Source organism: Trachymyrmex septentrionalis, unplaced genomic scaffold (genome assembly GCF_001594115.1).
Source record: "Trachymyrmex septentrionalis isolate Tsep2-gDNA-1 unplaced genomic scaffold, Tsep1.0 scaffold158, whole genome shotgun sequence".
Lineage (NCBI taxonomy): Eukaryota > Metazoa > Arthropoda > Insecta > Hymenoptera > Formicidae > Trachymyrmex > Trachymyrmex septentrionalis.
The window spans coordinates 474,713-497,282 of NW_017304736.1; the positions used below are offsets into that span (position 1 = coordinate 474,713).

The window sequence follows — 22,570 nt, forward strand, 5'->3', positions numbered from 1 at the left end:
CGATTTATTTTGGTAAAGTAATATTCTAATATGTGTGTTTTATTTATTAATTAGAACGAGCGATAACAAAAATGTTAAATTAATAGTTTCCAGTTTATAATAGGGTAACTCCGGCAAATACGCCGCAGAAGTCAGAAAAAATAGAAGGAGTAGGGGTAATTTTCCCGCAACTACTCTGATACATGCCTTTATGATATATTAGTAATATGTTATGATTTCAGCTTCTTACTGATATTAATAAAATTATTGTGAGTTAAATCGATTTGTCACTGTAATAAGTAACGCCATCATAAATTATAATTTACATAAAATAATTACTATAGGGCATGTAAAAGATTTAGTGGTTATTTCGTGACACATACGTGTAGTGAAATAGTAAAGCATGTTGTGTAGCAAAATACAAGCTTTGCTTTTGTAATCTTTGTTTAGTTTGTTGTCTTGTATACCTGTTTGGGATATACGTTTTTAGCGAACGGGATTTATGTCCAAAGCATAGGATTTATGTATAAAGTGCGCAGATTGAATTTAATGCACTCAATGCAATAAACGCATTATATGAAAATATGTACCTCATGTCATAACACTTGTAATATATGTAGGAAGATTGTAATTATTATTTATTACTTTATATACATATTTATCATTCTTATTCCTTAATAAAAGTTTATTAACACATTTTATAAGTTATTGTATCATTATACGTCTTATTTATATGTATTATTTGTAAATTTTTCGTAAGCCGTATATACCCCTCCTCCCCCTATGAGTAGCCATATATCCCACCCCTATGGGATATTTGGCAAAAATGCAAGGGTTACAAAAAGTTTATTTTTTAATATGAAAAATAAATATTTTGGATTTCTACTATTTTTTTCATAGTAGTAGACAGTATAAAGTTTTTACTAATATAATTCGTTTATTATAAACATGGTAAATAATATTTAATAAATTAAATTTTTGATAGGTGCGGCGTATATACCGGAGTTACCCTATATAATTCACTGAAAACTAAGATTAATATATTTTTAAATATTTTACCTGCTTTGATTTATTTCTATCAAGTATTGTTCATATTCATAAAAGTTATTATCTCTTTACACATTGACTAACAATAGAATTACTTATTATATGATTAAATATTTAACAAAGGAAAGAAATCTATACAATTAATTATAGAAGATTTGAAGTAACAGGATTTTTTCACTATTATATTCTACTTTTACTTTTATGGTTTTTGACAGTAATAACTAATAATTTATTAGCTTTTATTTTATATAACATTATGTTACTTTTTTTAACTCTATTATAGTATCATAGCATTTATATATCGATTTTATCTATATTATGCTTCTATTTTAAAATTTATTAAATATTTTGAATATTTAATTTAGAATAAATGGTTTAACAAATGGTTTTATTTATGTTATGTATAGTAACAAAATTAATTTAACTGATATTATTACGGTTGAGGAAAACCAAGTAAGGCAGAAATTTGTTTCGTTAGTTTAAATTTCAATGAATTATACCGAAGTGTTAATTTAACATCCTTGTGTGTTATTGCTTTCTTTTGATGAGTTAATAGATTTATTTATTTCATATTTTTTACATTAAATTAAATTATTACGAGTAAGACATTATAATTTGTTAATAAATCTTTCCTAAAAAATATTTTAATATATATTATATTATAACATTCAATAATTCAATAATCCACGAGAATACTTTTCATTCAAAAAAATTCATTCAAAATAAAGAATTTTGACATTACAGAAAGAAAAAATTTATTGATTCTTCTTCCTTTAAATAAATTCTTGGTTATTGTAAAAGTAATATTACCATATTTTAAAATTCATTTTTGTACTATTGTTATAAGTTGTCTTGTATGAGCTCTGGTCTGGGTAAACTCTCTTAAATTTCTTTCATTAGACTTCGAGATCAAAAATTTTATTAAGCTTTTTTAATATACGCGATACTTTACTATCTACGCTGCTATTATATCTGCCACTTACTAATACAAGTGGAATTTTCTTTCTAAAGGGACAATAAAATTGTTTTTTCTCTCTCTTACTGCCCGTTTCTCTTTTTATTCCTTGGAGGAAGGAAAGCGACACGCTGAGTAGATATACTATCCAATAGCATTGTTCGCACTTGCTTCAGCTTCCCAGCGCTCTTTATTTCTTATTTATACTCGCGCTCACAGATTGTAACAGCGCAATTACAATGAAAGCGCAGTTGTGATAGTGTACTGCGATCGATTCGGCCAGCAATGTAACAATGTAACGTACACATCTGTAATACGTATACAGAAGAGTTATAAAAATAACTCTTGCAAAACATCATTCTAGACAGTTTTGAAATGTAAAATGGGTCGTAGAAAGAGATCCCTTACGAGCAGTAACGCGTCAGCTTTTACTCTCGTCGCGAAAGAAAAAAAATAGAGCGCAGTACATTCGTAATGAGATTCTCCATCAAAAAAGCAGATCAATTAAATTATTCATTGAAAAGGCTCGTTCGTATAAATGGGATATAATGGCAGCACAGAACTTCCCGTTTGATTTAATCGCACGGAGATGCGGCGCGTACACAAACCTGACATTTTTTTGAAGCACCTGTTTCCTCCTATTTTTTACCACATCGATTTTGCCAGCGTTCTTGCGGATACGTCATTCTTCTGTCTTGTTTGCAAATCACGGTTGCATGAATTAATATATTAGCGTCATGTAAAAATAAATTGAACATATCGAAGAAATGCATCAGTTAAAAAATTCCGAGTCATATTATATCATGTGTCGTTATTTACTATCAGTTATTTGCTACCAATTCTGATGTATTTAAAATTAAGTATTAAAATATATGGTATGCAATGGCGACGATTTTAAACTTAAAACTAATATATCATATATGTCATATTTTTGATATCGAACACGACCACATTTTTTAATAGGTTTTTTTATATTTTTAATGTAACTGTATTGAGACATTTTTTAATTAAATATTTCTGTGGAGTTTTCTTTATGTTTTATTTTATAGATTAGCATTTTAATTCTTATCTAAATAATGTATTATATATCATATATGTCTCACAATAAGAGCATATACATTATACACAAACACCTGCAGAATGCAAGATGCAGGAGATCAATTTTCGTTGCGTTTTGCTACGTTCATTTTTTGTGGATTTATGATGGTTTGAAAATTTAGCTCGCGTCCTATGCATGAAAGAATGCTGCACATGTTTTTTGCATGTAACTTCACACTTGTGTTACGAAAAAAAACTGGTGCAATACAACACAAAACACATGTAATACAAGTGCTTTGAAAAATGATATGCCTCCGTCAAGACGTGCATAGCCAACTTCACTACTCGATCGTGATAATACACAATCGATATAATCGTCAACCTAAGTAAAAAAATCCCAACGAGCAGATCTTGATCTCGTTCAAAAACTAGAACCCTCGTGCTTCTAACAGGTGTACAATTACCTCGCGCAATTAATTTGCGAGATATCATTGATTAATTACAAAAATGAAATTAATTTCGTGTTAAAATTTATTTTCGTCGCTTCAAGTAATAATCGTATATTCAAATTAATTTCTCATTATTTTTTGTCGTATTTTGCATTTCAATAACATTTATATTATGTGATTTTATTTTTTTTAAGTAATGAAAATAACATTATATGTTCGTACTAAATCATCATAATAAAACGCATAAAACTTTACTCGGTACTCATAATGTTGATCATATATTAGATATACAAACTGTATCTAAATTAACAAGAACTTCAAAGCGTAATGCGAAACATATTAATAATTTAAATACTACAGGCACATATATGTCCCCAACATATGATATATAGCTTATGGCAGGTGCCATAGCGTATTTTTTTTCTAATTTATAATATTTATTAAATAATTAATTTTCATAAATAATACAAATATATGAGAAAAATGAGAATATTTTAGTAAAAATTTTAGAGTTATATATATACAATATTATGCAGTCCAACTTTAATCTTGATGAAAATAAGAAATTTGATCGCAATGCTCGTTACTGCCAGTTGAATATTGATAACGCAGAATGGCTTTTCTATGCATAAAAGTTTAATATGTGTTCTGCTCTAAATCGTTAATGATTTCAACGTGGTACCGGATGAGTATAGGTACAACTTCAACACATTCTCATTGCGCGTACTTACATATATATTTAAGTACTTATATGTAAACGCATGTCTGCATATTGTTGCATATGTCGAAAATTAAGAAAACATATTCCTCCTCCCATTTCCTCCTGCCATTCCACCCTCAGTATTATTTCAATTTTCATACATCATTGGTCATAAAATCCCATGATTTATTGTAACAAGTTTCAAGTGCTCGTCGCGATGGATAAAACATTTGAAATTATTCAGTAACTATTACAGAAACGTGACGATCAAAAAATAATCACTGCTATTGATTTTTTTTTTATAATTCAAAGGATATAAATAAACAATGAGCTTTAGCTTTTGTTATCTTGTTTTATTTTATCGAACATGTATTATTTTTTTATTATTCTTAAAGGTTGTATGTTGCTTTCACTTTTCCTCAAATATTTATTACACTATCGCTTACAAAAGCGTGTATATGTGAATGTATACGATATGTAAATGCATGTAAATATTTGCAATGTATTAAGTTTGGGTCTATGAATTCGCTAAGCTCAAATGACTGTGCAGATCAGTCATCCCTACGGGACAATCGATCGTGAGAAAGCCAGGGATTTGTGTCGCCCTCTCTATGCGGTAGTAGGTAACGGAGCAGGAAGGGGTGCTCAGCTGGAAGTCGCAGAGGGTGGCCTTGAACCACGACCGGATATCCTGCGCAACGTCATCATCTGTCGACAAAGACGTTGACCTCGGGATATATTTTCTCCAGAGCCATGTAAACTGCTAGGCGACGTGCATCTAAAACATATAAATGTTTTATCATTTGTATTTTCTTAGATATCTTTGTTAATAATTTGTTCAATGTGTTTTCTTCAAAGTCGCTTAAAATAATATTTTGATTGTCCCAATTACTAATAGAAATTTTATTAAAAAGAGATAACTGAAAAAAACAAACAAAGAGATACTATTTAAAACACTGATTTTATAATTAGCTGAAACTCTTTTTATAAATAGTAAAGAACGCACAACCAAGATCGATACTAATTTAAATCAACAAAAAGAAATTTCAAATATATCTATCGAAAGATAATATAAATCTTGCGAAGAATTCGACCTATTTTTAATAATATTTAAAATTCTGTCCTAATTATATTAATATTTCTTTAAAAGAAATGTATATATTAAGAGAATTACTACATTTGTATGTATGATTCAACGTTCATCTACAAAAATTATGAAATTAATACACGCTTCGTTCACTTCGTTTGTTACAAAAATTACATTTAATTTCGCAAAAAAAAATTTTATAATTTTGTATTGTTCAACGAAGCCTGAAGTTGATGAACACTGAATGATAAAGGGTTCCGCGCTTTCCTCAGGGGTGGCGCCACGAGATACAAGTTCCAAAGCTTTCGCTGCAAGCACAGCTTCAGCATCAGAGATGCTGCCGTCTACCGGACGTTGGAGTGTGGCTCTCCGAATAAGCGCTGGTTAACAATGACCAATATTTCCGGCCACGTCACGAGCGTTACCTTCAGTCGAGTGAATCATCTTTCTACATTTAGGGGTTGAAGTAATAAAATTCATTTGATACGAAAAAATAGCTGATTCATCAGTTTTTATTGAGACGTCTGATGCAAATTAATGTCATCCCAATTAATATCCAATCAAGAGAAATATCAATCAAGAGAATTATCTTAAACGCGAGACAATACAACTTAAAAAACTATGTGCCTGCAGTACTATTTTTAACATCTGTTTTTTTCAATCGCGACAAATAAGTTCTAATTTATGCAATTTTTGTCTGCCATATTGATCTTAAACTGGTATTTAAATGTCGACGTCTCTAATTTGGTCGCTTTTCGACAATGTGCTGCTTTTTAACCATTCACCGATGGACGAAACACAGCCTGTACAACGTGGGTGGCGAGATTTATTCGCATTTATTCTCCCGTCCGATCGCCTTGATCTTACGCTTCAAAAGACCCCGCTTTGCTCGAGCGGCGAGCGCTTTGCAATTATAAAAAGGTCCGCCCTCTTTTCGTCCTTGCCTCCCCTTCAGTCCCACCCTTTCTCCACTTAGTACTTTCGTTTTTTTCCTCCCTTCCTTCTCTTTTTGTCTCTCTTTCTCTGTCTTTCCTTCGCGACGACAAGCACAGAGCGAGCAATTGTTCGGGGATGGAAAACCGTTCGGTGTACGGCGGCGGAAGCGACGGAAGGGACGAGAGGGAATTAAAGGGAGAAAGGGTTGCTGAACTTCTAGCCCCGTTCCTTCTTCGTTATCTGTTTGGGCCGGACGCGCAGGCTTTTTAATTACGCGGCTAACTAATGAGCGAAATTCCTTACTTTCGAATCGCGAGGATGCAAGGTGGTACCCGTGCGATTAATTCGGCATACCGAGGATGCAACTGTTCCAAAAGGAGAGCACGGAGTAATTTGTCTTTTCGCTCCTCTTTCTCTTTTATAAAAAAAAAAGAAATGGCACACACACTCACACACGCGCGAAGAATCGTGACGTCAATATTTTGAAGATAGCTTGTTCGCTTTTTAAATATGTTCCACACATCGTAATTTCGATAACTTTATCAAAGATTTATCGGCTTAATTAATACAAAAGAAATTTGAAGAATGAAAAAAATAGTAATTCTAACATTCAACTGAATTTAAAGAAATATAGGCATGACATGTTTCATACGATCGAAATAAATAACCTTCCTCTTCCTTATCGCTTTGTCTCTGTCCGCCCTACGGCAAACCCTTTTCTAGGTATCTAACTGCCGCGTCTCTGAGTAATTGCGATTTAACTGGATGCAGGTAGGAGAAAGGGACGACCGCAGGACCGAGGGCCGCATTAAGTGCAGGAAAGAGTGAAATCGCAATTAATTACGTTCAACCCTTCTCGTTGTCGCCAGTGTCCGCCGAAAGGTTGGTCAGAGATGTGCGGAGAAGCAGAGAGGTGGCAAGCCGGAAAGTCCAATAGCTTAAATGCTCTTATAAACCCATCGAATCTTTGTCGAAGCTGCGCGAGGCTCTTTCCTTATTTTCTTACTTTCTATTTTTACAAAATCGTGAAAAGTCATGTTCACAAAGTATTACAAAGTTTCCTTTGTAATTTAGTGAAATTTTTCTTGATATCTAAAAAATACAAGAGGCAACGAAAAACAAATCCGATAAAATGAAATCTTGCGTAAAAAATATATTAATAAAAAAATAGAAGATTTTAATTTATAAATTAAATTCTTCTATTTAATTTAATTATGATTTCTTTACAATAATAAAGATTTTTTTTTTGTGTCAGTATATTTACAATAACTGCAAATATTGTTCTTCGACATTCAATGTCTTTTCACGTCAATTAAACAATTTTTTAATTTAATATTTATATCTTAACGAGTATTTTTATCTATCGAAATTTTGTCTAGAAGAGATTTGTAGGAAAGGCACACCCACGCGTTCGAACGTCGATAGTAACTGCTTTCCGTTTGATCTCGGTTGCTCGTGATTAATCAGCGCGTGTGAAGTCGTTTTGCCGGCGGTGATTGGGTGGTTTACTTTGAAGAACCTTTCCACGGTTGTCGACGTTGAATACGGCGGGTAGCAATTAAAGGGTTAAAAGGTCCGCGAGAACGTCTGGTATTATAGCAATATAGTTCGTAGGCACGACTCCCTCGCAGAACTTTCAAAGTATAGAGCGAGGCCAACTTCAATTCCATCGCAATCCGCTTACAGCCCCACATAGAGCTGGTTCTATTCGTGCTACTAAAGTAAAGGGGGATGAAGTACTACCGCATGGAAAAGCCCTAGAGGATCGTACAATCGGTAGGCCTGCCAGCAATTCGATCGTGTCGGATGATTCTTTTCCCTCTATCGACCATATATTGACGTGACTTTATTCTGTCAATAGGCACAAATTTCGCTTCATTTCCACGGTATTCAAGTGACTCTCTCGGTACGTTTTAATAACTCGCAAGCTACCTCGATAGGCTGCGGCCACTGCACTGTATTAGTTAAAAGTTTATCGTTAAATTTGTCGGAATGGGCCTTTATCGAGTATATTATTTTTCATCAACACGTAAACCCATTTTCGTGCGGCAAGGAATTATTTTGAAATTCAAGTAAAATTTAGGTGCACACGACCCATATAACAGGAAACGCTTTCCAAGTAATCCCCTGTGCCTGTAGCAAGTCACGTACACCCTTACCAACGATCCTGTGTACCAAAATTTATTAAACCGCGTTCGCGATCGATTCCAGCAAAGTTGACGCAAATACAAGCAGTAAATTACAATGTATAATAAAAATATCCATTTTTGGGTTACGTAAACAGAATCGAGAAATTAACATGCAGAAATATTTATATCTAAATTTACAGTTGTGCGTTATACGAATTAATTGAGCAGAATTACAAGTATCACACTATCGAGAAAAGATTTATGGAAAAATGCAATGGTTAGTTATTTAAAATGCTGCACGGAATATCAACAGTTATTGCCGGTAATGCACTTAGAATTTATGCAATGAAAGCGATAATTAATGCTAAATCACATTACTAGGCTTTCGCGTTGTATAGAGTAACAAGAATGCCGTGATCCTTAAATAAACATCGACTAATATTATGCATGAGCACATGCAAAAATGGTAATATTTGTTATCAAAGAATCCTCCGCTTTCCAACAATTAATCCGATGCTTTTAGCAACGTTTAGTTAAATAAAAATAAAATTAAATATATATTTAAAAATAGTTTATTTTTTTCGCTCTAAAAAATATTTTTCTTATCTCGTATATTGTTATATTTTTTGTTAAACTTATATTAATAGGAACCTGTTGCAGTATATTTCTAGCTTGCATGTTAAGTACAATTTTGTTCGCCATTTATAAAAAAAAAGGCTCTTTTTTTGTAACCAACACGTAAGAATAGAAGAGATAACGTCGCATTTAGAAGCCGATTGATTTTTTTAAAGGCACGCGTTACGAGGCAGCAGTTTTGAAGTATCGAATGGCGTGTGTGATGCTGTGAAGATGGATGATCGATATATCTGTTGATGTGTTATCGTTTCTGACGACCACTTCGGTCCTTACCTTGGTAGGGTCTCCTGACCATCTCTCTCTGTGTGTGTGTGTGTGTGTGTGGTCCTCCCTTAACCATCCCTCTGTTACGTTCTTCCATCCCTCGTTCTCCTTCGACGTTCTGTGTGTTTCGGTCTCTCACTTTCTCTCTCCTTTCCACCCCATCGTTTTCGCGCTCTCGCGCTCTCTTTCACTTTAATGCTCTCTATTTCCATCCATCTCTTTTCGTTTCTCTACACAGCTTTGAGCGCCACCCCGCGTTTCCATAGCGATAGGTAAATGGAATCCGTAGTGAAGCCGTTGCCATGGGGATTCGCTCCACAGCCTCACCTCGACTCACCTTACCTCACCTCGCCATCCGTGCTTTAGCCTCTCATCCCGTTTGCTCCTTCGACCTGATCAAAAACGCGGCTGAAGGCTAGTAGGCATCGTCTCCAGCATCGGGCATGAGCAACGGCGTACCGCCGTCTTTGTCTTCTACTTGTTCTTCTTCTTCTCCTTCTTCTTCTTCTTCCTCTTCCAGACAGTTGGACGCCTTTCTAACGACGCGACGTACTCACCCGGAAGAAACAACGGTGGAACTTTATTCCGCTACCGCCACGGCCGTTGTCCCTTCCACCCATAGAAAAAGGGGTATAAACAACGCGATGTAAACGCGTCGTGCTTCTTTCCACCCCTACCACACGTCGAACCTATTACGGTGCCGCCTCATGAAAGAGACATGAACCGATCGTCCATGTAGCGGCCCGAATAGAGCGTCGTGTCACGTGTGTTGACACGAGTACGCTCAAGCGCACTGTGGACTCGCGATGTAACGATTTATGTGAGATACATTCGGATCAGAACGGAAAAATCGTGGGGAAGTTTCAAATTTATTGTATATATAATTTCACAATACTACTATGCATTTCTGGAATGGCGACAACGTTCTGCAGAAAAATATTTCTAAAAAAACTAAAATAAAACAACAAGAGACCTGTACAGAGAGTTGCAAATTGATTTATAAATATTTAATATCTATTTTCTTTTTAATCATATTAACTTTTAAAAAGATACCAAATTTTTGAAATTAAATAAAATTTCGTTCAAAATTAAATTGTTTCAATGAAATAAACGTAAATAGGAGTCCAAATAAATCTTTCTCTCTGTGTACCTAAAGGTTAAAAATCGATAAGAATTCGTCATCAGTAATGTCCGCGATTCTATTTTCTGCCGAATAATTAATTCGAAATAACCATTATTATCTTGTACTTTTCACGATGAAAAATTATTCCTCCGAAGTTACCTAAGCGCACATCTGCTTCTAACGTATACTTTGCCATTAGCGACAGGATTAATGAGCAGAGATGTGCCCTAGGTAAGACACGATAGCGCCGGCAATTTTTTCCTTAGACTGTAATTACGCGTGTTCTTAATGAAGCGAGCTTGTTGGCCCGGAAGTAACAACGAGGGGAATCTACTCCCGTGTCAGATGTTTATACGGTGTATAGCGGGAAGGTGAGAATCAGGTTCTCCTATGTGCGTACTGGCTACGTGTTCATATAGTGCCTAGTTGAGTACGTTGCTGGTACATCATGTCGAAGTTAGACTGCGGGAATTAGTTGTGCGCGGCTCCCTAACGACATGACGTACACCGCAGCCAATTAGGAGTTTGAGTCGATAAATTACGCGTTTCTCGAGATACGATTATACGCCGGTGACAGCGTTAATTGCCAATTCCAGGTCGCGAATCCGTCGTGTTGTATATTGCGTTAGGAAAGCAACCTAACTGGGATCTTCCGGCGAAACAACGCAACGACCATCTATCTAGCTACGCGAAAACAAAATTCGCGAGATGGATCATTATTCCACATATAGAATTTATCTTAATATGTACGTTGCTGTATAAATGCTATGCACTTCTGCGACGTCTAAATAAAGTATTTAATTTGTTTTCTCGTCAACATGGCTTTTGTGTGTGTGCGTGTCTGTGTATGATCACATAACGCATCAAATCAGCACACTCGCAGAAGATTCTATCGACGGCATACTCGCGCATAATTTTCACGAAAGACACGTTGTAAGTGCTCGGCACTCTGTATAATTCGCAGGCAGTATTCGCTTCAGTGGCGTGCGCGCTCTGTGGTACCCTCAGCAACTTTACTCATTAGCAATAATTTGATTTGGAACTCCATTAACCATTAAACGCTGCCTGAACGACGAAGTGGATACGCGCGCGATTTCATCGTCATTCACTTGAATAGGTTAAACTTCTTTAATGACGCAATGCCTTCTATCGATGTTTAGGTAAAACTATCGAAATCGTTTTTTACAGGTGTGTTGACGAAAAAAAAATCTGTAAAATCGACGTGAATTCACGCACGGATCAATAAGTATTGGTTAACGATATCTGAAGTCTCAAGTTAATTATTGCATGATGTGGATGTATCGAAGATTTTCTTCGAAATTTATCTATTCTATTATTAGAGAGTATATATTAAATATTCTATTATAATATATTAAACAGTAATTTTTTTGCGTTAACGAATTTTGTTTATGTTTTATTCATTAATATCTCAGCATATATTCTGTTTTTATATATTCTAAAAAATCTTGTAAAAATTGTTCTTTTGAATCAGACACTCTATCAAAACTCTGACTAATATAAGTTACAGAAATTAGGTGGTCGTATAATGAAGAAAAAATATTGTATACGTTAATAAAAATTTACTTATAGTCAAAAGTAAAAAGTTATATTTTTTATAATTAAAAATGAAAAAATAAAAAACAATTTCGGGGGTGGGGTTGAATCTCCTAAATCCCCCTTTAGATACACTTCTGGATATGCTGCATGTAGCGCTATATCTGTATATCGAAAGTAATGAAACATATCGATATTATAGAAAATAATTATGTAGTTTCGAAATATATATATATATTTCTTTCCGAAATTATTTCTCCTTTTTCAATTCGTGAGCTTATCGATTTCTTCTTCGTCTTTTCACATTACACAATTCTACCCTTTAATTCTCACATCACCAATTTACAAGGCAGTACATGCAATTTAGCTGTAGTTACGCACTGTACAATATCATGCCGTTAATTAGAGCGTAAAAACCGAAGTTTCAAGTATATACCGCATCCTAGCTATTATTCGTAACATAAGAAACGTGAAGCTTGAGTAAACGATGTAGTAAGAAATCAAGCAGGATTTTTGTCCAAAATAATTGAAGTCAGAAATATTTATCTAATTAACGTTTTTCTAACGTTCTATACTTGCAGCTTAATTCACAAAAATCTCTCTCATTACATATAACCAAAAAAAATGTCGACATGTTTTCGTTCAGGAAACGTTTAATCTAAATTTGAGAAAATTATGGATGAAAGAAAACCCACAGACAAACCTCGCGAGATATTAATACCTTCTACTATTATACCAATGAATGTTCCTAAATGATCAAAGACGATTAGACGATCAGAGCTTCGCTTGTGTCTGATCCTACCGAACTCATTGCGTACTCTACCTAAGCGGCTTAGCCTTATTATCGACATAGAATTATAATTAACAGACCCTTCTATAGGAAATCTGCTTGGGGGATCGGTGCTACTGTAGTGCTGCAGACGCAATAGACGTACCTGCGTATTGTGCGAAACGAAATGCGACGGTTTCCCTGTGCCACGTGCACATGAAATACATCGATACCTTATAGGTAAATGCAATGTCGACTCCTTCGCAGTTCCGATTCCACGATCATATCTTGAATTGGGTCAGGCATGCGTGGAAACGGATTATCTGCTGGAGCAGAAAATATTTGTCGCACAAGCGGCATGCGAGCGTAGAGAAATCCGTCCTACGCGTTCTCATGTATGCATTTAACGTAGATTCATGAGAAATATATCAGCTTCTCTCTCTCTCTCTCTCTCTAGACATTCGTTGTTATTATTTAATCGATTACAAATATCTATTATTATACCTATTATTATATGTTATATAACAATTTTTTAGAATCTCTTTTAATAATATATAGTACGCTGAAGAGATATTCTTATCTTAGCATTCAATATTATATCGTTCGTAATATCGAAATACATTAACTTGATAAAGTATTTTTTGATCTGCATGATGGTAAAATCTAATCGCCGTGTTAATTTATGGGAGTGTCAGTTACATTGTGATTCGTCGTAGTATGATTGTGCCGCTAAAATGGAACGTTTGACCTGCTCATTAAGACAACTTCTGGGCCGTGAAGTGCCTGAGCAAAGCGTAGAACTTTGATCGTCTTCGAGTAGAGAGCTCGTAACCGCAGCAGCCGGAGACCGACACGATTACACGCGCTAATCAAAACGATAATGAGATGTCGAGCCATGATTAACATCTCACCTTTACGTTTACCATCTTCTTCTAATACTTAATGAAAACTCATGCCTTCGTCCTTTAAACGACTTTTATTCCCTTTGCGCTACTATCTTTCATCGAGGTCGCGTTAATTATCATTACATTAAAAAATTTAATAAAACAATTACACCTCTGATGCAATTTATGGACATATTTATACGTAATTGACAATAAAAATTAAATATCTGTTATATAACCCTAATCAGTATTATTATAAATGTTTTTCATATTTTGCTATTTTTAATTTCTAATTTTTCTCTGTTCCAGGTGAGTACTCACTATAAATTTATACGAGCTTAAAAATAACGAAATTAAGTATCCAACTTCCTGGTAAGTAATGACAATAATTGCCTAGTCTACAAATTGCAAGCATGTTTTATAGTTCTAAAAAGAAGTTATCGATAGCAGCGATAAATTATTCAACATGGATAAGAATGAATAAAACATTAATATAACACGCACAAATAATAAAGTTCTCTTATTGCGGTCTCTTAAATTTTTAAGTAAAAATATATAAACAAACATTTCATTTAAGCATTTAATTTGCATTATAATAAATCTCTTTAAATATTAGAATCGTGTCAATGAATTCGGCTTTACTGAATTAAAATATGCTAATCATATCCAATATATTATATATTATAAAGTAAATTAGAATGATTATTAAAAATTTAATTGTATGTAATAAGTTAATCTAGTTCGTTATGTGTATAAATCAAATAAGTCAGGAAAAGATCGAAACTGCCGATGCGAAATCTAATAATAATTATATATATAAATTCTAAATACATCTTTTAGTTATATAAATTGCGCGCCGTTATATCGACCGATTAATTATATACAAGGTAAACGTCCCAGACATATATCTATATCCGGAAACTTACACAAAATTTATTATTATTAATCTCAAATGCTTTTTTTATTATTGTATTATAATTTAATTGCATTTAAAGATTACAATTAAATTATAATATTACGTTTTAAAAAAACGTACTTGAGACTGATATTAACTTAAATAGATAAACTTTTGTGGAAATATCCGGACATAGGTATTGTACATATCCAATTACTGGATAATATATCCGGACAGTTACACAAAACTTTACTTATTTAAATTAATATTTCTCTCAAATGCTTCTTTGAAAAGACATCATCAATTTAAATTATTCTTTTATTATTATATCTGTTTATATTAACATTTCTCGTTAGCTGATTTTATAATTGTATACTGATTTTCTAATTGTGGTCGGACACTAGGACAATTACGTCTGGCTGTCCAGCCACATTGATACATTGACGCATTCTATTATTTATTTTAATATTTTAATTAATAGTTGTTATAAGTAGGTTCAAATAATTTTTCCTTGTTTAAAGGAGTCTTGAATTTTCAAAGAAATATAAATATATTTATATTAAAAATCTTTCTAATATTATAAATTGTATTATTTATGATAAGCTACGCTTAAACGTCCGGCTGCTGGCATTTACCTTATATCAAAATTAATTGATAGATTTTGTCTCACTGTAAGAATTATCTTAAAAAATGAAGAGTTTCTCATTTATAATTTGAAATAAAAAATTTATTACATTATTGACAATAAAGGTTGGAAAAAAATCATAAAATTTTATATATGATTGAATTGATATTATATAATAATGCATTATAATTGATTTGTAATTATTAATTTACATTTAATAATCGCATCCTTATTAAATACATAATTAATGAGAATAGTTTAACAATGTATAACAGCCTCTGATGCGTAATTCTTTTATAATCTTGGATTGGGGGTGGCTGTGCGCGAAATTTGCATAAAGCGCATTAAAGCGTTTCCACAGATGGCTCAGCAATAATCACAACGTAATCCTCACGGTCCTAGATGCACTAGATTCACTAGTCGATTCACTAATCGATTTCCCTGTGATCGGCTTAAATCCTACATTAATCACTCTAGCGAGATGCTGTTGTGCAAGGAATTGTTATGTAAGACCGATCAATGTTTATCTTTTGGGCAAGAGAATATGTTGTTTCTAGAGTAAGAATTTATAGCTTCGAACAGCCTCCAAAAATAATCTGTGTATGTGTTCTAAGCATTTATGCACTCACTTTTGTTTTTAATTCGTTATCATTTTTTTTATGTATGAATGAATTTATATTTTTTATGTGACATATTATATGTGAGTGAATAATAATTACCGAAGAATATAAACTTCTTTATACAAATTTCTTTTATTTATACGTGCGTGTTATGTAAAAAAATTGTAAACTATTTTTTAATTTTTAGAAACTAATAATATTTCCGTTCCGGTACAGTTTTGAATTTAATTTTTTTATTCAGCTAATTAACATTTAAGAACAATAGTTTATGCTATAATTCGATATTACCATTTCATAGGCCATTTCTGTCTCGTGCTTGTGCATTTTCCACAAATGATGCATAGAATGAATCTGTGATATGCGCACATGAACGATAAACTTGTATATGCGACACGAGTTATAGCTCTGTTTAGAATAGCAAACATTCCACGTCAAATAATATGTAAAATGCGCCACGATTAAACGTGTTTTTTATATGAATTGTGCTAAATTGCGCGGTCATATTCAAGCTTATACAATCGGTTATGCAGAAAGTATTTATATGAGATCGTACGCATAGATATATATTCGCTCGGCGTCGACATTTTCTTTTTGACATGACAACGAACTGAAAAACTGATTTTACGATCTCGAAGAGCGACCCAGACGAGATAGAAACTCCCCCAAATTATCCGTTTTGAAATTGTCTGTATGTCAGCCTAGAGGACGTATCGATTACACGGTGTCCGAATTATCTTGAGGGGCAAGGATCCGGGGGTTGCGCGGGATTTGGATTGGGGTAGACATACCCCACGGCTAACGTGTCACCACTTTAATTACATCCATCCTGCGCAGTGCCCTCCCCGTTCGCTCCCGTACCCTGTGGCTCTCGTCAAACCGTTACCGAGCTATTTTCCGTGTAACACAACCTTTCTGAAACATTCGTGTTCCGGTATTTACGTCCGCTTATACACTCCACTTTCATATATTTCCTGAAGGGTAAATATTTAGTAAAAAAAAAAAGAGGGGAAAAAAATCTCGATATTATTCCGTAGCTTATATTCACCTTTGCAAGCAAGCTTTTAATTGAAGGTATGAGCGATTTAATAAAAAAACGTTGCTCCTCCAACAAGAAGTTATGAAATGCTCGAAAATTGTATTTTATGATACGTGTATTATTATTCACGTTATGAGCAATAATATAAAGTTTCCGAAATAACATATTTTACATAATTCTATTTTACCTTTAATCTTTTACGACGAACTATTTCATTGTAAGAGTTATTTGATTACAGGTATGTATATCGAAATATACACATTTCAGAACCAAATATTATTTCATGCTAGAGATACGTTATATTTTTTGTCGACAACTGGTAATATTTCATTAACAAAAAACAAAGAGATTGTAATAAAAGTTTTGAAGTAAAAGTTAGATCTTGATAGAGACTCTTATTCATTTATTTATTTATTTTTTGTTTGGAGTAATATCACTTCATCTAAATTTTTCTGTACAATCAGCCTCTATTTTCCTACGAAACAATTTTGAGGGACAATAAAGTCTCTTTACTGTTAAACACGCCTACAACGCAGGAGTTCATGATCAAATGTAAACCATGATTTTCGCACATATTGAGTAAAAATAGTTTGCCATCCTCTACTGCTCGTTACGCACATTCCCTTCGCCACACACCCCCCCTCACCAACACCTATACTCTATCCCTCTCGTCACGCTCACGAATAATTCAAGCATTTCGTTACATCCGTGCATGATTGGCCGATTTCGATATTAAATGCGAACGAGCAAATACTCGTTCCACAGCCCACTCAACATACCTATCTCTATCGGTCTCCCTTCTTTCTTTTTGCTCATATCATTCCATCCCGGCTGGACTCGGCTGTTTCACGCTACTCGGCTCTTTCATTCGCGCACCGCTTTCATTTCGCGTATTAATTGGAAACAACTCCAAAATGATACCGGACGCAATGCTTTATGCGCGTAAATATTCCGTCCGGAATTTAATATCGACCGTGGTCCTTCTCTGCAAAGTGTAAAAATACCACGATTATCCTCCCGCTACAGGATATATCGAATAGGCGCGTAACTACTTTATTTTCAATATTTATAACCCCGATTCTGATTCTGATTTTGAATCTTTTTGAATTTCAGAATTATGTTCGGAGAGCTAGTTAACATTTAGGCACATTTTCAAATATTGTTCTATTATTGCTTGATTGATATAGATTTTTTAAAATCACGAATCATATTTGTACACTGAGAAAAAAATTTACTAAATTTTAATAAATATTTTTTTGAACAGCAGAATGTTGACTAAATGTTAACACATATTTATTAAATACAAGAACCATTAGTTTGATTTAACTATTATTTTTTTCATTTATCTAAACATTTATTTATCGTATTATAAGTAAATATTCCGCTAATCAAAGAAATATTTATTAAAATTTAATAAATTTTTTTCTCAATGTAAAGTAAATTCGATAAGGTATTACTCTTTGGTCATGACACGTAATTTATTTGGAACAAATCGCTATTTCCATCAAGAGTAAGCGCATTCCATTCGAACGTAAAACAGACGACGTACCGATACGTTAGGTATGTCTTCGAACTTAGTTTCGAATTCGGAACCGGATTCGTGGTAGGGCATCAAACTGCGGTCTCTCTTCGACGCATCTTCCCTTTGGAGTTGCGAGCCGAGTTGAACACGAAACTACGTTGTTAGGGAAACTTTCCTTGCTAGTTAGCCGACGCCTTTCTCGGGCTCCTCGCAACCCTTTTGCGCGGCATAATTGAGTGTCACCTAGACATAACAAATGGACCCAGCGAGGAGGAGACGGAAAGATGTGCAGGGAAAGATGGGAAACACGACGGTTTCAGTCTTCACTGTCGGAAGCTTGCCCTATGGCACCGCCGTCGCATGGGTCAAGTTACTTGTGACTCGTTTCTGATTAATGGACGTACTTGTTTAACATGCTAGACTCGGGTTGCGTTTGTCCACCAAATGTCCGTGTTAATGTCCACGTTGAAACGTTAACCACTACTGTTCAGATGCGCTGCTCGTCAAAGTTCCAAATACTTTAGGGGACCATTTCTATATCTATGACACAATATTTGATACATTGTCTTTCTTTTTTCTAATATTTGTCTACTTATTTCAATCCTCTGAGGACGGCATCGCTCTTTGTCACTTTAAAAAATAATTTTTTTATTACTTTTATTAAAAAATAATTTGTAAGTGGAGAATCCATCGATACGTACATCGATATACATCGGCATATAGTATTTTCTGGCAATCAGAAGGTGATATATATTTCAGTGTTCAATGCTACATACGTTTTCATTTTTATTTCTTATAAATGTAACTAATGTGCACAGATTCTGAATTTATTCTAAATTTATCTCGATTTAATTTTAAAGTAAACTTTACAAATATGTAACATTCGCTTTGCTAGAGGATCTTTTTTTAAAGTAAGAACTTTTTCTCCAATTATACTGTCAAAATTTTATCTAACGAAATGAAAACTATTGTAGATATAACGTTATTTGATTTTTTCCTTTTATTCTCGTTATTATCATAAATATGAAATAATGAAACCGCTTTACAAGAAAATGATGTTGAGTCTTGATTACTGGACGTGATTTACTACAATTCTGTAATAATCTGTGAATAAAGCGTGGCTTTATTACGTGTAAAATTCGCCGTGCACGAAAAGTTCGCCCCCTAAAACGAGCGCTAACATTCAGGTCGGTACAATCTTCGTTCACTTACTTAAATAAACTTCTCAACACTTTGTAAGGCATCCGCGCATGAAAATGTTAATAAGGCAAGTTTTAACGAGCCCGAAGCCCGCTTCGACCTGACCAATCGGAATTTTGCACTTCTCGCTTTCGCCATTCGCTTTTTATAGATTTGGGTAGCTCAATAGGATGTGATTAGATTATTGATGTTATATTAGATAATTTAACTATTTTCTGCTATTTTTTAAATAAATTTCTGACTAATATATATTTCACAATTAATATTCCCTCGCATAATTAAGACACAGAAATGCGTTATTAATTGATGTGCAATATAACAAGCTTTATTTTCTAAATTCTGTCTGTGAGTATGCATTGTTGCATATACACAATAAATTAAGAAATAATTCATGATTAAATATCGATCATAACGTAGCCTATAATAAAAGTTTTATCAATTTTGAAGCACGACTTCGCGAGACGTTATTTTAATCAGTAATGTTGTATGTTCCATTTTGAATTTGCTACTATTTACGTTATTGCCTGACATTTTCTACTGTAATTGGATTCGTTTATTGCTTACGTCTTACTGCTTAAGTTTTTCTGTGTACCGTTGGCTTTATGCCTTCTTTTTTCTAACTCAAGTTCAATAAAAAAAAATGGAAGACAATAGAAGATATGAATATTAATACACTCAAGCCAATAAAGCCTATTTTTTAGGTCTAGAGAATTTGCTAATAAATCTATGATTCATGTTAATATTTTACTTTTTGTCATAGTACGTATAAAATTGGATTTTTTATTATTACAGTACGTATAAAAATTGTATCCTATGTTCTGTGATAAGAATTATAGACTAAAACGATTTAATACATATTGATTGATCTATTCTTCGTGTTTTAAATTAACTCTGTTAACCAGTTTATTATATTAAATCTAATTCCAAGAATATACAGTTTATTTTTGTTTGAACAAAAAATTTATTATTAAGTTTAATGGAAATTCATTTATATATAAATAAATTAATTATTATTAGATTTATTTATATATAAATTTACGTTTTCACAGAAATAAATTAAATATTTCGCCTTTTATAAATAAAAAAAATCGTATCAAATTCAAAAGCGAACTGAGTTTGTAATTAATTCATTTATCGGTTCATCGTTTTCGTGAGAAATTATTAATATTATCAATAATTGATGTTCCTCTATGTAATTTCGATGATAAATTCAACGATAAATCTGTAACAACGCGCGACGCTTTGCTATAATGCGCATCTAAGTGAGTTCAAATTTTCTGATTAACGCGCCACAGCGCGCGTCAGACAAGACGCATTTGATTGGCGGAACGCGGGAGGTATGTGTCATGGCCGTATCACGGAACATTTCAACGCGAGCGTCGAAAGGAAAGGTAATTACAACGATCGGCATGCGGCCTTTGGTGTTTATTATCTTGCGTACACCGTCGGTATATTATTACATAAAGTCACCACGATCATCTGTGCTTCGAGTTTCGAGCAAATAGGCAGTTCTGCGTGCCGTCCCGCGTGTCGTACCGTTATTGACTTTCGAAGCGAAGTCGCGACAAGTATTACGCGATCCCCTCGTAAACAAGTAATATAAATTCCTACAACTATAAATTCTCATGAGTAATTAAGAGTACAGAATACATTTCTACATTTTATAACGCGAGAAATGATTCGCAGTAACAATTCACTCTTTATTATCTTTCGAAATAAAATTGTTCTTTTTTTTTTTGGAAAAATTATGATTATCGCGGACGGAAATATTGTTGTAAAGTATAGCGCGATTGTTACGTTCTCAAGATCGATGCGATGGTAATTAAACGTGTTCGCGAGTGAATATTGTTCAAACAACGAGGAAGTCTGAGAGGAGGTGGAGGCCTAGGAGGCATCTGGTGACAGCGGAGGGGTAACCATGTGGTAAGTGTAATTTATTACTGCTGTACTATATCTATTTGAAAAAAATTTAATGCATGCCACGACTATTTATTTTTGAAATATCTATTACATTTAATGTTGCTATATAATTGTATTACGATTTTACAGATCGACGTGGATGTGTCACAAACTTCGCTGCTGTGCTTCGGTTTGGTGAGTGTTAAATTATCTTTTATTTCGGTACAAGATAATGGATCCGTGAAAATTATATTATGTAAATATAGCTCAGATATTGTTGCATACGTTATGTGCTTGTGCATAGCAATATATATGTATAATAAATGTAGAGAAAGAAAAGATTCATTGCCTCAAGATGGATATGCTGAAAGATTTTAGTACTGATATAATACTTAATTTTGAAATATTTTTTATTATTTCAAATCTTTTGTTTATATATTTATTTATATGCATAAAAAAACCTTATAAATAGAATTTTTAATAAGTACACTATTAAATTCATAATGTTAAATTCCAAATCTATAAGTTGATGTTAAATTAATTATTGTAAAACTGGAGTTAAACAATTTAAATCAAGAAATGTATTTTTAACTCAAATTAGTTTATTATTTACTAAGTGCATATGGTAATATGAACATTATTTACTTTGCTACTACTAACTACAAAAACTATAACTAACTACAAAAATGGATTAATTTACATTTTGATTCACATGGAAGTTAGAAGTAACAACATGTTATTTAACTTAAGGGATTGGCTATCCTTTTATGGTATATTTAACAGTGTATTATTTATCAATGAACATTTGGTGTTTTATTATTATTAATTACAAGAACTATAAAACTCAGAACTTAAAAACATTCATAAAAAAATAATAAGAAATATTTTACGGGTAGAGTAAAAAAGCTAGATGAAAAACATAAAGATAAAATTTTTATAAAAGAAAGACTTCAGATAAAGATGTAATTCCTTTACATTTTTATCAAACATTCTTATTCTTAGATAAGATTTTCAGAAAAAAACAAAAGAACATTATAAGAATATCTATTAATAATGCAATTTATAAGCAATTTTCAAGTATCAAAGTACTACTAGTATAATACTATTGTAGTTATTAAAAGTTTGAAATTTCTTGCTTAAATAAATGAAAACAAAAAGAAAAAATAAAATTATATATATTATTTAAGCAATAAATTCCAAACTTTTAATAACTATATATATAT

The 22,570-nt window shown here is 33.1% G+C and overlaps 1 protein-coding gene across 11 annotated transcripts in view; it reads left to right on the forward strand.

Moving 5' to 3' along the window:
* LOC108745901 (CUGBP Elav-like family member 4) overlaps window positions 1-22,570 on the forward strand; it is a 636,703-nt gene that overhangs the window by 261,259 nt on the left and 352,874 nt on the right. The window lies entirely within an intron of this gene.